This window comes from Adiantum capillus-veneris, chromosome 1 (genome assembly GCF_014529385.1).
Source record: "Adiantum capillus-veneris isolate H3 chromosome 1, ASM1452938v2, whole genome shotgun sequence".
In the NCBI taxonomy this organism is placed as follows: Eukaryota; Viridiplantae; Streptophyta; class Polypodiopsida; order Polypodiales; family Pteridaceae; genus Adiantum; species Adiantum capillus-veneris.
This window is the reverse complement of record NC_140931.1, coordinates 77,958,559-77,970,870: the sequence shown is the minus strand read 5'-3', so window position 1 is coordinate 77,970,870 and position 12,312 is coordinate 77,958,559.

The window sequence follows — 12,312 nt, the reverse complement described above, 5'->3', positions numbered from 1 at the left end:
AGTGGAGAGAAAAATGATAAAGACATTTTGAAAATGCATAGGGTAAAGGAGCCATAGGGTAATGGAGCTATATTGGAGACAGTGAAATTGTTACACCTCCAACGTGATCTCTAATTAGGCATTTTGGGTAAAGGGCTCAAATAATGCGCCATGAGTGCACGCATCTATAGCAAAAAGTTCTAGCTTGATCGGTACAAGCTAGCTCTATCAGGAGCATAAATGCAATTTCTAGTGTAACAAAGAAAGGGGTGAGTGTTGTATCCATCAAGGGGTTATCTGGAGAAATTACAACCAGCAAGGCTTGAAGATGAGAATTAATGCCCAAAATTTCATCTAGGATGAGATAACCAAGGAAACTTTGGCTTGGTGTTGTCATTAAATTGGCGCTTAGAAGCCAAATACTTTGGGGCTAGAACGGGTCCTCAAGAGGGGGCCGTTATTTTATTGGGATATTTACCCTAATTCCATTCAATTGATACCCACGCACTACTTGTAGATGTCCACAAGAGAGAGAGAGAGAGAGAGAGAGAGAGAGAGAGAGAGAGAGAGAGAGATAGAGAAGAAGAAGAGAATTTTAACGTCGCAGTAAACTATCCCAAGAGACCTTAAAGATCTATCCGATTGGGGCTAGAACGGGTCCTCAAGAGGGGGCCGTTCTTTTACTGGGATATTTACCCTAATTCCATTCAATTGACACCCACTCACTACTTGTAGTGTCCAAGAGAGAGAGAGAAAGAAGCAGAAGAGAATTTTAGTGTCACAGGAAACTATCCCAGGAGACCTTAAAGATCTATCCGAGAGGAGATATGAACTCAAGACTTGCTATTCAAGAGGAAAATGATAAAGAGAGAGAAAGAATTTGCGACTTTTCCTTGTTAATTATAAGTGAGTGGCTAGAGAGTTGGAGCCATCCATCTAAAAGTGCAAGCCAAGGAGGGCCTAAATTTGGGTAGCGGTCCTTTTTCTTGCACAATATATTCACTCTATTCTTACTGTTATTTACAGATGAAGTTGCTGGAAAAGCACAAATTGACGTCGACAATGATGATGATGAGCAGGAGAATCTCGTCTTTCGTTGGCTGCAATTTTTTTCCTGCAACGTGTTGTAAGCCGAGAAGGACTCCTTGTTTGCCTGCTCCAGCTTGCTCCAAACTGCAACGAAATGCATTTTCAGCAGAAACTCTCCTCTCTCTCTCTCTCTCTCTCTCTCTCTCTCTCTCTCTCTCTCTCTCTCTCTCTCTCTCTCTCTCTCTCTCTCACACACACACACACACACACACACACACACACACACACACACACACACACACACACATCCCCTCAAGGCTCGCACGCATAGAGAAGGAATCCGCCCTAACTACTGCACATCAGTTTTCTTTCACAACGATTAACAGGTGGGCCGCCACGAAGCGACCTCTCTCTCTCTCTCTCTCTCTCTCTCTCTCTCTCTCTCTCTCTCTCTCTCTCTCTCTCTCTCTCTCTCTCTCTCTCTCTCTCTCTCTCTCTACCTTTCATGGTGAAGACCGGATCAATGTGAGCATGCTTGGACAGGGCTTCCATGCACTCCTCACAACTCATCTTCATCAGTAGCCAATGCTCTATCAAACGGTGGACCTGAGGGGCAGAAATGATGAGCAGGCGCTCTCTCTTTCTCTCTCCAGCTCTCTATCTCTCCGCTCGCACGCGCACACACACACACACAACCATGGAGAAGAGGCGAAGAGCAGGGTGGCTGTAGTAAGAGCGGCAAGATGGGCTGGCAACCTTCCGCCTCCAAACAGGTCTCGCTGCCCTAGGCACTCAGTCTTGCTTTGAATAAGAGGGTGCAGAGGCACGGATTGTTAAGGCCGCTGGATGAGATCGCCCCATGGGTGCACTCACACACACACATTCAACGCAACAGCTTGAGGAGGGACACATCGAGGTGTTGAGATTTCAACTGATCTTCTACTCCCGCCTTGTCCATCTATGAGACCCTGAATCTTTGATGTGCTCTCTCTCTCTCTCTCTCTCTCTCTCTCTCTCTCTCTCTCTCTCTCTCTCCGGTATAGCTTCTCTCCTCCAAGCGACGATATGTCCAACTCCGGTTCACTAAATCCTTGATGTGCTCGCTCATTGTCCCCCCCAATAGTCTGGCTTCTCTTCTCGAGGCAACTATGGATCAACTTTAGTGCAAAGAGGTACAAAAGCCAAGGTCCTTTTTTTTACTTAAAAAAGTTTTTAAAAAAAAAGATTATAGAGCTTCCAACGCATGACACGTGGAGCCCTTCAAAACTTTTAAGCCGCATTATAAATAGTATAGAAGGCTGTCAACGTTTCATGCTTCCAAAGGCATTGGGCAACCCAAACTCAAACCCAAACTCAAGACATGTCCATCATTAGATTTACACAATTCATTTCAATGAGTGCTCAGTATCTTATTTCAACCAATCAACATTTTTGACCTATCAAATAATGCTTCAAAATACAACTCAACCTTTTTCCTATTTTAGTCAACAAAAAGAGAAGGCAATGCTATAGCCTTGCCTTTTGGGCAGGCCAAAAATTATTTTTGGAGAGGTTTGGTCTCACAACCAAGTGTATTTTGGGAATTTGAAGGGCATTTTGAGAATTTACGAGAAAATATTGAGGGAGCAGGATTTTTTTATCGCGCACAAGACGTGCATGGGCAAAGGGCGGTGGGGTGCGCAGCAGCGGTTTGATATTTTTGTTGCATGGACGTCGGACGGTGCAGGGTAGCATTGCCTGCAAAACTGGGACGGGGACGTGCTCTCTCTCTCTCTCCTATCTTATCTGTGTGCTGATGTCAATGTGTTGCGTGGATACAGACAGAGCAGGGAGCAACATCGACGGGAAGGGGAACGGGGCTGGGAAGGGGAGACAAGGCATGTGTGTCGTAGGTCGTAGGGCAACTGAGAGACTAAAGAAGGTTTGCCTCTGCAGGGTGCAAGTCTGTGCGATCTGCGAGCCCATTTTGCTTAGAGGCCATAACGACGAGACAATGGAATGATGAAGGCGGAGAAAGTGCGTTGCTGACTGCTTGCAATGACGAAAGCGGAGACAGAAGGTGGTTGGAACTAGACTAAGGCGGGCATGGAGAGCGAGGCTATGGGGAGGATGAGGGGACAATGGGCTATGGCGAGGAGCATGTGCATTGGCTCCAATTGATAAAAGTTAAGGAGTTTAGAGAATCTTCGTAGGGAATTAATTAATGAATGTGACACCGAGATACAATATCTAGATATGAATTTTGCCTTTATGGAAATGTTCTTAGAAATGTTCTTAGACCTTGGCTCATACTGGCTCTGGGACGCACGAATTAATTTATTAGTGTGGTTGATTCGCTCCCGATATTTTCGCGTCAAGGAAAACTCCAGCAAAACTGCACGTTGTTGGGCTTCCCACGCGCAGCTTGATTGCAATGTTGTGGATCGACTCGAATACTGTGTTGAGGCAGCAGACGACAAGCAACCTGCACGTGCTCCAACTGCGAGATGCGGCTGCTTTTCGTCCATCATCCTCCCCTCTATGGCCCACGCTCCATTCCATAGTCCAATTTGTAGCTCCTGCCTTAGGCAACAAGCAATTCGTCTCTCTCTCTCTCTCTCTCTCTCTCTCTCTCTCTCTCTGTGTGTGTGTGTGTCTCTCCCTCCGATCATATCTCCCTGCGATGCCACCGATCCATCCAGGACAATCCCCCTTCGCCTGTGCCTACCCACGATCTCCTGCAGCACGCCTAATTACCTGCAGATGGATGAGAGAGAGAGAGAGACGCAGAGACAGAGGCTGCCCTCTTATACAACACACGGGCCGCAACATCGCCAGCCTGCAGTCGCGACAGCTAAAAAAAAAAAAGTTTCTCCCTCCAGCCTTCGCGCGCCTTGGCCGGCAGCTGCGCTCGATCGTCTTTGAAAATCAGGATTGCTGTCGAAAAAAATCGTCTTTTCCTCTCTCTATCTCACCACGTGTCATTCCCCCTTCCTTCGCTCCCCCTTTTACTTATCTTTTCGAACGGTATCTCACGAGATTCCTCCTAATTTTACATGCTTACAAAGATTGGGGCCACATACTTGCAAGCTTAAAACCACTACCACAATACCATCAGGAATACCATCATGAACATATACAAGGTGCTTTAGTTCTAAATTAGGCATAGGACATAGGATACATCTATACTACAGATAATGGGGGAGGGAATTCCGGCCCCCTCCCCCGAACACGTGTTTGAAGGAGATTCATCCGGTTGGTGTGCACTGAGCAAAACGGAGAGTAGCAAGAGACAATGCACAGTGCGCACGACGTGCAGTATATATATATATATATATATATATATATATATATATATATATATATATATATATATATATATATATATATAGAGAGAGAGAGAGAGAGAGAGAGAGAGAGAGAGAGAGAGCCTTAGCGCATGCGTGCACACTGCATACGAAAGCGTCGACTGCCATGCGTCAGCATTTCCCAAGTCCCGGCTGGGTTCTGGCTTCCTCTCTTGGTGCGCCCTACACCCACACTGCTTTCGCACAACCCCATGCTCGTTGTTCCACATTCCCATCCAGCCTCGACGGGTGCAAGCGGAGCCCTGCAGCGCTCATGCTCATAGCCCAGGGGCCCCCAACGTCGGTTTAGGGCTTTTGTTTCTGCACCAGCCGATGCTTATTTTCAAATTTTGAATGCTATAGTTGCACGTTGAGCTCGGTGCCCGCGCCCACTACTCGCCCGCATCGTTACATGAGAGAGAGAGAGAGAGAGAGAGAGAGAGAGAGAGAGAGAGAGAGAGAGAGAGAGAGAGAGAGAGAGAGAGAGAGAGAGAGAGAGAGAGAGAGAGAGACATTGGACATGAGCTATTGCAGCAACAAGCTTCATAGCCAAGGAGAGTGTCAAAGAAGCCTGCATGGCAACAGGGCTTTATCGAAGCCAAGAGAGCAGGGTTGCGATGCAGCTGGGAGGTGTGCGTGGTCTTAGGTGAGAGCCCATCTCGCAGGCGCAGATGCAAGCAGAAATGGAAGAAGAGGCGAAGAATGAAGGAGTATGAGCAGAAGTGCGACGCGAGAGAGTGCGAGAAGAAGAGCACGACGATATGGTGAACTCGCTCTACTGTAATGTGTAGAGCATAGTGAGTTCTTATTAGGTTTTAACAAAAGAATATGTGTACATACCTGGCGGCCCGCCCACTTACCTGGGCGACCACATTGGGCTTTATACCCCAACAACCTCCCACTTAAAGTCCAATGTGGTACTTTAAGTGTGAGAGAAGCTACTATACAAGCTAATATACAAGAGATGTAGAGAAGTGATGTACTACCCTACACCTAACTGCTTGCGAAAATACGCAAAGCTCTCTGAGGGAAGTCCTTTTGTAAGAAGATCAGCAGGATTTTTTGTGGTGTGAACTTTGACAAGCTGAAGTTGCTTATCCTCAAGCATTTCCCTGATGAAATGATACTTCACATCCACATGCTTTGTCTTTGAGTGATAAACTGGATTGCGAGCCAATTGTATAGCACTTTGACTATCACAATATAACACAGACATCTCTTCTTTGATTCCCAAATCTGTTACTAGTCGATTAAGCCAAATTGATTCTTTGCATGACTCTGATGCTGCAACATATTCAGCCTCTGTAGTAGACTGAGTAACACAATCTTGTAATCTAGAACACCATGATACTGCTCCACCAGCCAATGTAAAGACATACCCTGACGTAGACCTTCGGTTGTCTAAGTCACCTGCATAATCCGAGTTTGTAAAACCCTTTACACTTAGCTCCTGACTCCCATAGCATATACGCATACTCTTTGTAGCTTTTAGGTATCTCAATATTCCTTTCACTGCCTCCCAATGTTTCTTGACTGGGTTTGACATGTATCAACTTACTACTCCCACTGCAAATGCAATGTCTGGGTGAGTAGCAATCATTGTATACATCAAACTACCCACTGCAAACGCATATGGAATCTTATCCATTTCAGCCTGTTCTTCCTCAGACACAAGACAATCTTGTTTGCTAAGTTTCACATATGGTGGCAATGGAACACTCAATGCCTTTCCCTTCTCCATATTGAAACGTTGCAAAACCTTGTCAATATACTTTGTTTGAGATAACCAAATCAACTTCTTTGATCTGTCCCTCTCAATGCGCATACCAAGTATATGACTTGCCTCACCCATGTCTTTCATGTCAAACGATTTTTCCATCTTTGACTTCAAAGCTGAAATTTCTTCCAAGTGCTTGCCAGCAATCAACATGTCATCCACATACAAAATAAGGATCAGCCAACTGCCATCCTTAGCCTTCTTTGTATATAGACAGTGATTGAACTCACTAGGTTTGTAGCCTTGAGAAAGCATAAACTTGTGGAACTTATGGTACCATGCCCTCGGTGATTGTTTTAAGCCATAAAGACTCTTTAACAACTGGCATACCAAATCTTCCTTGCCTTTCTCAACAAACCCTTCTGGCTGCTGCATGTAAATTTCCACATCTAAATCACCATGCAAGAACGCTGTCTTGACATCCATTTGGTGCAACACCAAATCTAATATGGCAACCAATGCAAGAAAGCATCTCAATGTAGTCATCTTGACCACCGCAGAGAAGACTTCATCAAAGTCAATGCCTTGTTTTTGCTTAAAGCCCTTGGCAACAAGCCTTGCTTTGTACTTTGGCTGACCATCATGAGCGGTGATCTTATACCTGTAAACCCATTTACAAGGTAGAGCCTTTTTGCCCTGTGGTAATTTAACTAGCTTCCATGTCTGGTTTTTATACAGAGCTGTCATCTCTGGCTACATGGCCAATTGCCAATTCCCGAAGTCCTTCATTTGCACTGCTTCCTTGTAACATGAAGGCTCATTGCAATCAGTCAACATGACATAGTTCATAGATGGAACAAACCTATCAGGAGGTCGTGTGATACGTCCAGATCTACGCAAAATAGGTGGCTCAGGCTCAGCCACAACCTGTGGTTCCACTCTATCCTGTCTTTGCTCCTCTTGAGCCCTGACATTTTGTCTTGCACGTGCAGGTCCATCTTCTTGGAAGACAACTCTTCTAATCTCCTCAACCCTCTCTGGTTTAGAATGATATTTGGCTTCATTAAAGTGAACATCATTGCTGCGGATAACCTTTCTGGATTCGGGATCCCAAAGTCTGTACCCCATCTCACCAGAATTACCATTGCCTAGAAAGATGCACTTTCCACTCTTTGGCTCAAGTTTGTTCCTAAATTCCTTTGCAATGTGAGTATATGCCTCACAGCCAAAGACTCTGAGATGCTTGTATGAGGGCACCTTGCCTGATCATACCATCTCTGCCACTAAATCCTTCTGCAAAACCTTGCTAGGAGATCTATTTATAAGATGAACAGTTGTTGATACAGCTTCAGTCCAAAACCCATTTGGCAGCTGTGCATTAGACAACATACTTCTGACCTTCTCTTGTATGGTCCTATTCATCCTCTCAGCAACACCATTTTGAGGAGGATTGTAAGGAGCAGTAAGTTCACGTTTTATACCTTCTGAGAACACCGAGCCCTTCGGGCCCTCCCACAGGATTTGGGGCCGTGTCTTCGCCTGTCGAATCTCACTCCAATCTGAGCAGGTGACTCTGGCTACCTGTAAATGCTGCCCCGAGCCTCGATCTGAGCTCTGATACCAGTTGAAGGAGTACGAGCGGAAGTGCGACGCGAGAGAGTGCGAGAAGAAGAGCACGACGATATGGTGAACTCACTCTACTGTAATGTGTAGAGCATAGTGAGTTCTTATTAGGTTTTAACAAAATAATATGTGTACATACTTGGCGGCCCGCCCACTTACCTGGGCGACCACATTGGGCTTTATACCCCAACAAAGAACATAGACCTGGCCCCTCACAAGCTCTTGCAAAAAGGAGACCCTGGCACGCAGCAGGCCATCATTAAGGATGTCATTCATGTTGGGTACTTTGTCACTATGCCCAGCAGCAAGGAGGCCTATCTTACGGCCCAGGATATTGGATTCACAGTTGGTCTTGCCATCCTGGAGCGCCTCTTCAAAGTTGGTCAAGTGGTTACCATGCGGGTGGCATCTATTGGAGGCGGTGGCAGGGAAATTCTTTCAATCAAGAAGCCAGAGCATGCTCCACCAGAAAGGTGTATAACGCTACTAGGGTGCACGTATCCTTCTCTCTCTCTCTCTCTCTCTCTCTCTCTCTCTCACACACACACACACACACACACATTTTGCTTACTCAGCTGTAAACGGTTTTGGTTAGTTGTGCACCAATTTACTTTTGTGTTTTTTGGTGTGCGGATCATCTACAAGGGTTTTCATGTGTGAGGCTCATCTTTAAGCTTAGAAGTTTCCATTGCAATTGCATGGCATGCATAAAAGAGGATCCATAACATACTGGCGAGACATAGGAGCCGTCTCGAAAGAGTGCTTACCATGGAGGACATTGATATTATCCGTCATTGTCCGATGACTGATACTGGCGAGACATAGGAGCCGTCTCCAAAGAGTGCTCACCATGGAGGACATTGATATTATCCGTCATTGTCCGATGACTGATATCTTTGGATACTAATGTATATGTATATGATGCCTCCATTGTCAGAGAGCCCCACTGTATCAACTCACCTTTGTATCAGCGCTCACCCCACCCCCACCAACTATTTTCTTTTCAGTTCTTTGTACTTTTTGTACCCATACCTGGTATTAGATTCACCTTTGGCCTTTTGAAGATGTTAATATTACATTTCATTTCATTTCATTTCTCTCTCTCTCTCTCTCTCCCTCCCCCCCGCAGGTATGGTTTGGTATCTAGAAGACGCATGTGCGCTAGCTTCCTCAAGGCATCTAGAAGACGAATGTGTGATAGTTGTTGGCAGAGGAGATGGCATTGGGGGAAGTACTAGCTTTTTGCATCTCCTTGGAAAGCTCTAATGCTTTCTCACCATGCCCATCCTCAACATAACCTGCAATTAGTGAAGTCCAGCAAACGACGTTTTTACTGCAAATCTTCTCAAACGCTTGCTGAGCTTTATCAAGAAACCCACATTTGCCATACATGGAAAGGAAGGTGCTGCCAACAAAAGGTTTCTTTCGAGTGTAGCGAGCTGAAAATGGATCTCAAGAAAGTTCTTTAGAGTAAAGCCACATATCTATACTGGAGGGAATTCCGGCCCCCTCCCCCGGACACGTGTTTGAAGGAGATTCATCCGGTTGGTGTGCACTGAGCAAAACAAAGAGTAGCAAGAGACAATGCACAGTGCGCACGACGTGCAGTAGAGAGAGAGAGAGAGAGAGAGAGAGAGAGAGAGAGAGAGCCTTAGCGCTTGCATGCACACTGCATGCGAAAGCCTCGGCACCTGTACGATCCGGCGCTAACTAGGACTACTAATGCACAGACTGAGTTTTGAGCCTCTCTCTCAGTCACGTCACGCGGTCTCTCGAGTCGCGTCTCCGGCGTCCTATGAAAAATGTGTCTCAACTTAATACCGCTGCAAAGCCACAAAACCAAAGAGACCAACCGTAGGTTGGGACTCCGACACTTCTATGAACAAGGGCCCTACGGAGTAGACTTTCAGAAAGATTACAAGCTTCTGTCCACCATCAAGGAAGACAAAACTGCCCAAATCTCAAACAACCAAGAAAATAAGGTAGAGTTGTAATTACAAACGAAATAGTGGCAGAGGCACTCAGATTGCCCATTGAAGGGATGACCATGCAAGCAAGAGATAGGAAAACAACGGGCACGTTTACAAAGGAAACAGCTGCGGCTACATTTGCCAATCTCATCCACAAGCAGGTGGAAGAGCCAGCCCGTCTGTACCATCAACATTTCAATTTCTTGGCGAAAAGGCCACCAAGGTACACGACACCAAATCACGCTGTGGCCACCACTTTTACACAAGTTCTGAAGTCAACCACCAGACAACCTGTGGACCACGTGCAATTTGTGTTGACAACATTGAAGGCCACCAAGAAGGAGGGAAAGATAACATACTTGGGCATGCTGGAAGTATTGACCAGAATAGCCTATCATGCCATCAACATGGCCGACAACCTATCGCCTGCCCCGGATCAGAACACATGGATCTTGGCATCTCACAACCCTCTCCAAGATCTACAAGATCTGGTAAGCGATCATTTAAATCAATTGATGAATCCGATGACAGTTCATCAGAGCAGCATAGCAGAAAGCTCTGACAACGAAGAAAAAAGAGCTAGGAGGGAATAAATGAAGCGAAAAGCTGTGGCTGCCCACCAAGAGGAGCCAGTGCAGAAACAAGCAAGATTTGAAAGAGAAAAACAGGCGTATTAGCGCACTAGGCAAGCGCAGGGAAAAGACCCAGAAAAGTGGGTACCCGCCAGCTTGAAAGGACTTCGAACGAAACATCATCCAAGGAAAGAGGCCGAGGATCCCAAGGATCATTTAGAAAGAATGTACCAAGAGGCAGAGGACTTGAAGCTGAAAGAGGTGGAAGAAGCGGCCAAGAAAGCTGAGGAAGCAGCAACTCAAGAGCAAGGCCAGGCATCCCCCCGACCCACCTCACCGCCACTGGAACAACAGGACCAGTCCATGCCCACTCCACCATCATCACCGACAAGCCAAGAGACCACTGAAGAAGCCGAGACCGACAAGGAAAAAGATTCTAATTTCACCCACCAAACGGAAGCTACACAACAAACTGACTACGCCGAGCAACATGAAGAAAAGGAAGCTAAACCAGCACTAGAGCAGACAGCTGAGGATACTCACAAGGAGGCGGATGAAACTGATAAAGAGAAAGATACAGAAAAAGAGCACACCACTACACATGAGGAAGAAACCAAGACTGAGAAGGTAGATAGGCTTGCAACCGTGGAAACGAAAAGGGTTGAGACCACAACAGTAATTTCCACTCAACCAGCAACTGCCGAGGTTTCAAAACCTCAAGATGGCCAAGGAAAAGCAACCATCTCTATAGAAACACCAGCAATAACAACACAACAAGAAGCAACACAAGAGGATGCCGGCACATCTCAACTTGCAAGACATGAGGAGTGGTACTCCAATGATGAAGTCATTATACAAGTAAACGCGTATGCAAGGCAAATGCAAATCATGACGGAGAAACTCTTTGCTCAGCAGCCTTTAACCGCAGTACTAAAGCCAAAGAATTAGAAATGGTCATCGATGCTCTTCAAGGCGAGCTCGATGACAGAATGGCTACTATCACTAATCTCCAAAGGAAAGTAGAAGAGCTAAAGACTGAAGTAGAACGGCATCAGATAGCCAAGGACCACCAGCAAAAGGAAATGGAGGAGTTGGGTGACCTCCTGACTAAGTTATCTGATGCCTGCAAAGTGAAAGATGAGCAGTTGACAGAAGTGACAAATGAACTTCTTACCACCTCTCTGTCAGCTCAGAAGATTCAAGTACAATTAGATGTAGCAAACGCCATCTTTGCAGTATTTTGAACAAAGAATTAATGATCATGCCACTTTCTTGTGGTAATTAAGAGAAAATCCAGTCGTGGCCTCGATCAAGGGAACAGATGAAGTGTATAAATCTCTAGAAAAGAAAAACAGAGATTTAGAACTGGAGTTGAAGCTGGAGCAATCACAACGCAGAGACCTGGCACTCATGCGGGTCCAAAGAGAGGAGGAGCTCCTTAAGAAAATTACAGAATTGAAAAGAACGAATCAACTTCTCAAAGAAGGAAAGCCAGATATACAGGAAAAGGTAGGCACTTTAGAGCCACCCCAAGTGGAAATCCCCTCGGTCTCATTTACTGAATTCGAGACACAATCTACCGAAGAGCCGAGTGGGGGAGACTCGATTTTCAGGTCTAAATCACAGAGGAAGACACAGTGCCAATGGTCCAGCTGTCAAAGGCTGAAGAAGATGCACTGAAGGAGAAGACCACCTTAGAGGTAGATGAGCAGTGGAAGGCAGCTATGGATTGGGAGTTGAGAGTTTTACACTCTGTCAACGTCACTCAACTCACTCCCAATCAAAACAATGCTCAATGGCACCAACAATCCCTGCCATACCCTCTCATCAAGGTAGAACTCTTACAGGTAAAGGAAAGATTATACAAGGATATGCCAGAAGATGGTGCAAATCAAGACCACCCAAAGTGGAGGCTAAGCTGGCTGAACAAGAATCCAAGATATTTGATTCTGCTCACAAGAGCACTTGCGGCCATACAGAAAGATCCCACATTTTGTCTGGTACCACGAGTAAGGACGTGGCAAGCACATGAAGCACTGCAATAGAAGAGGCCAACATGGCTAAATTTTCCCAGGCTTCCAGCTCCAGAGAGAGGC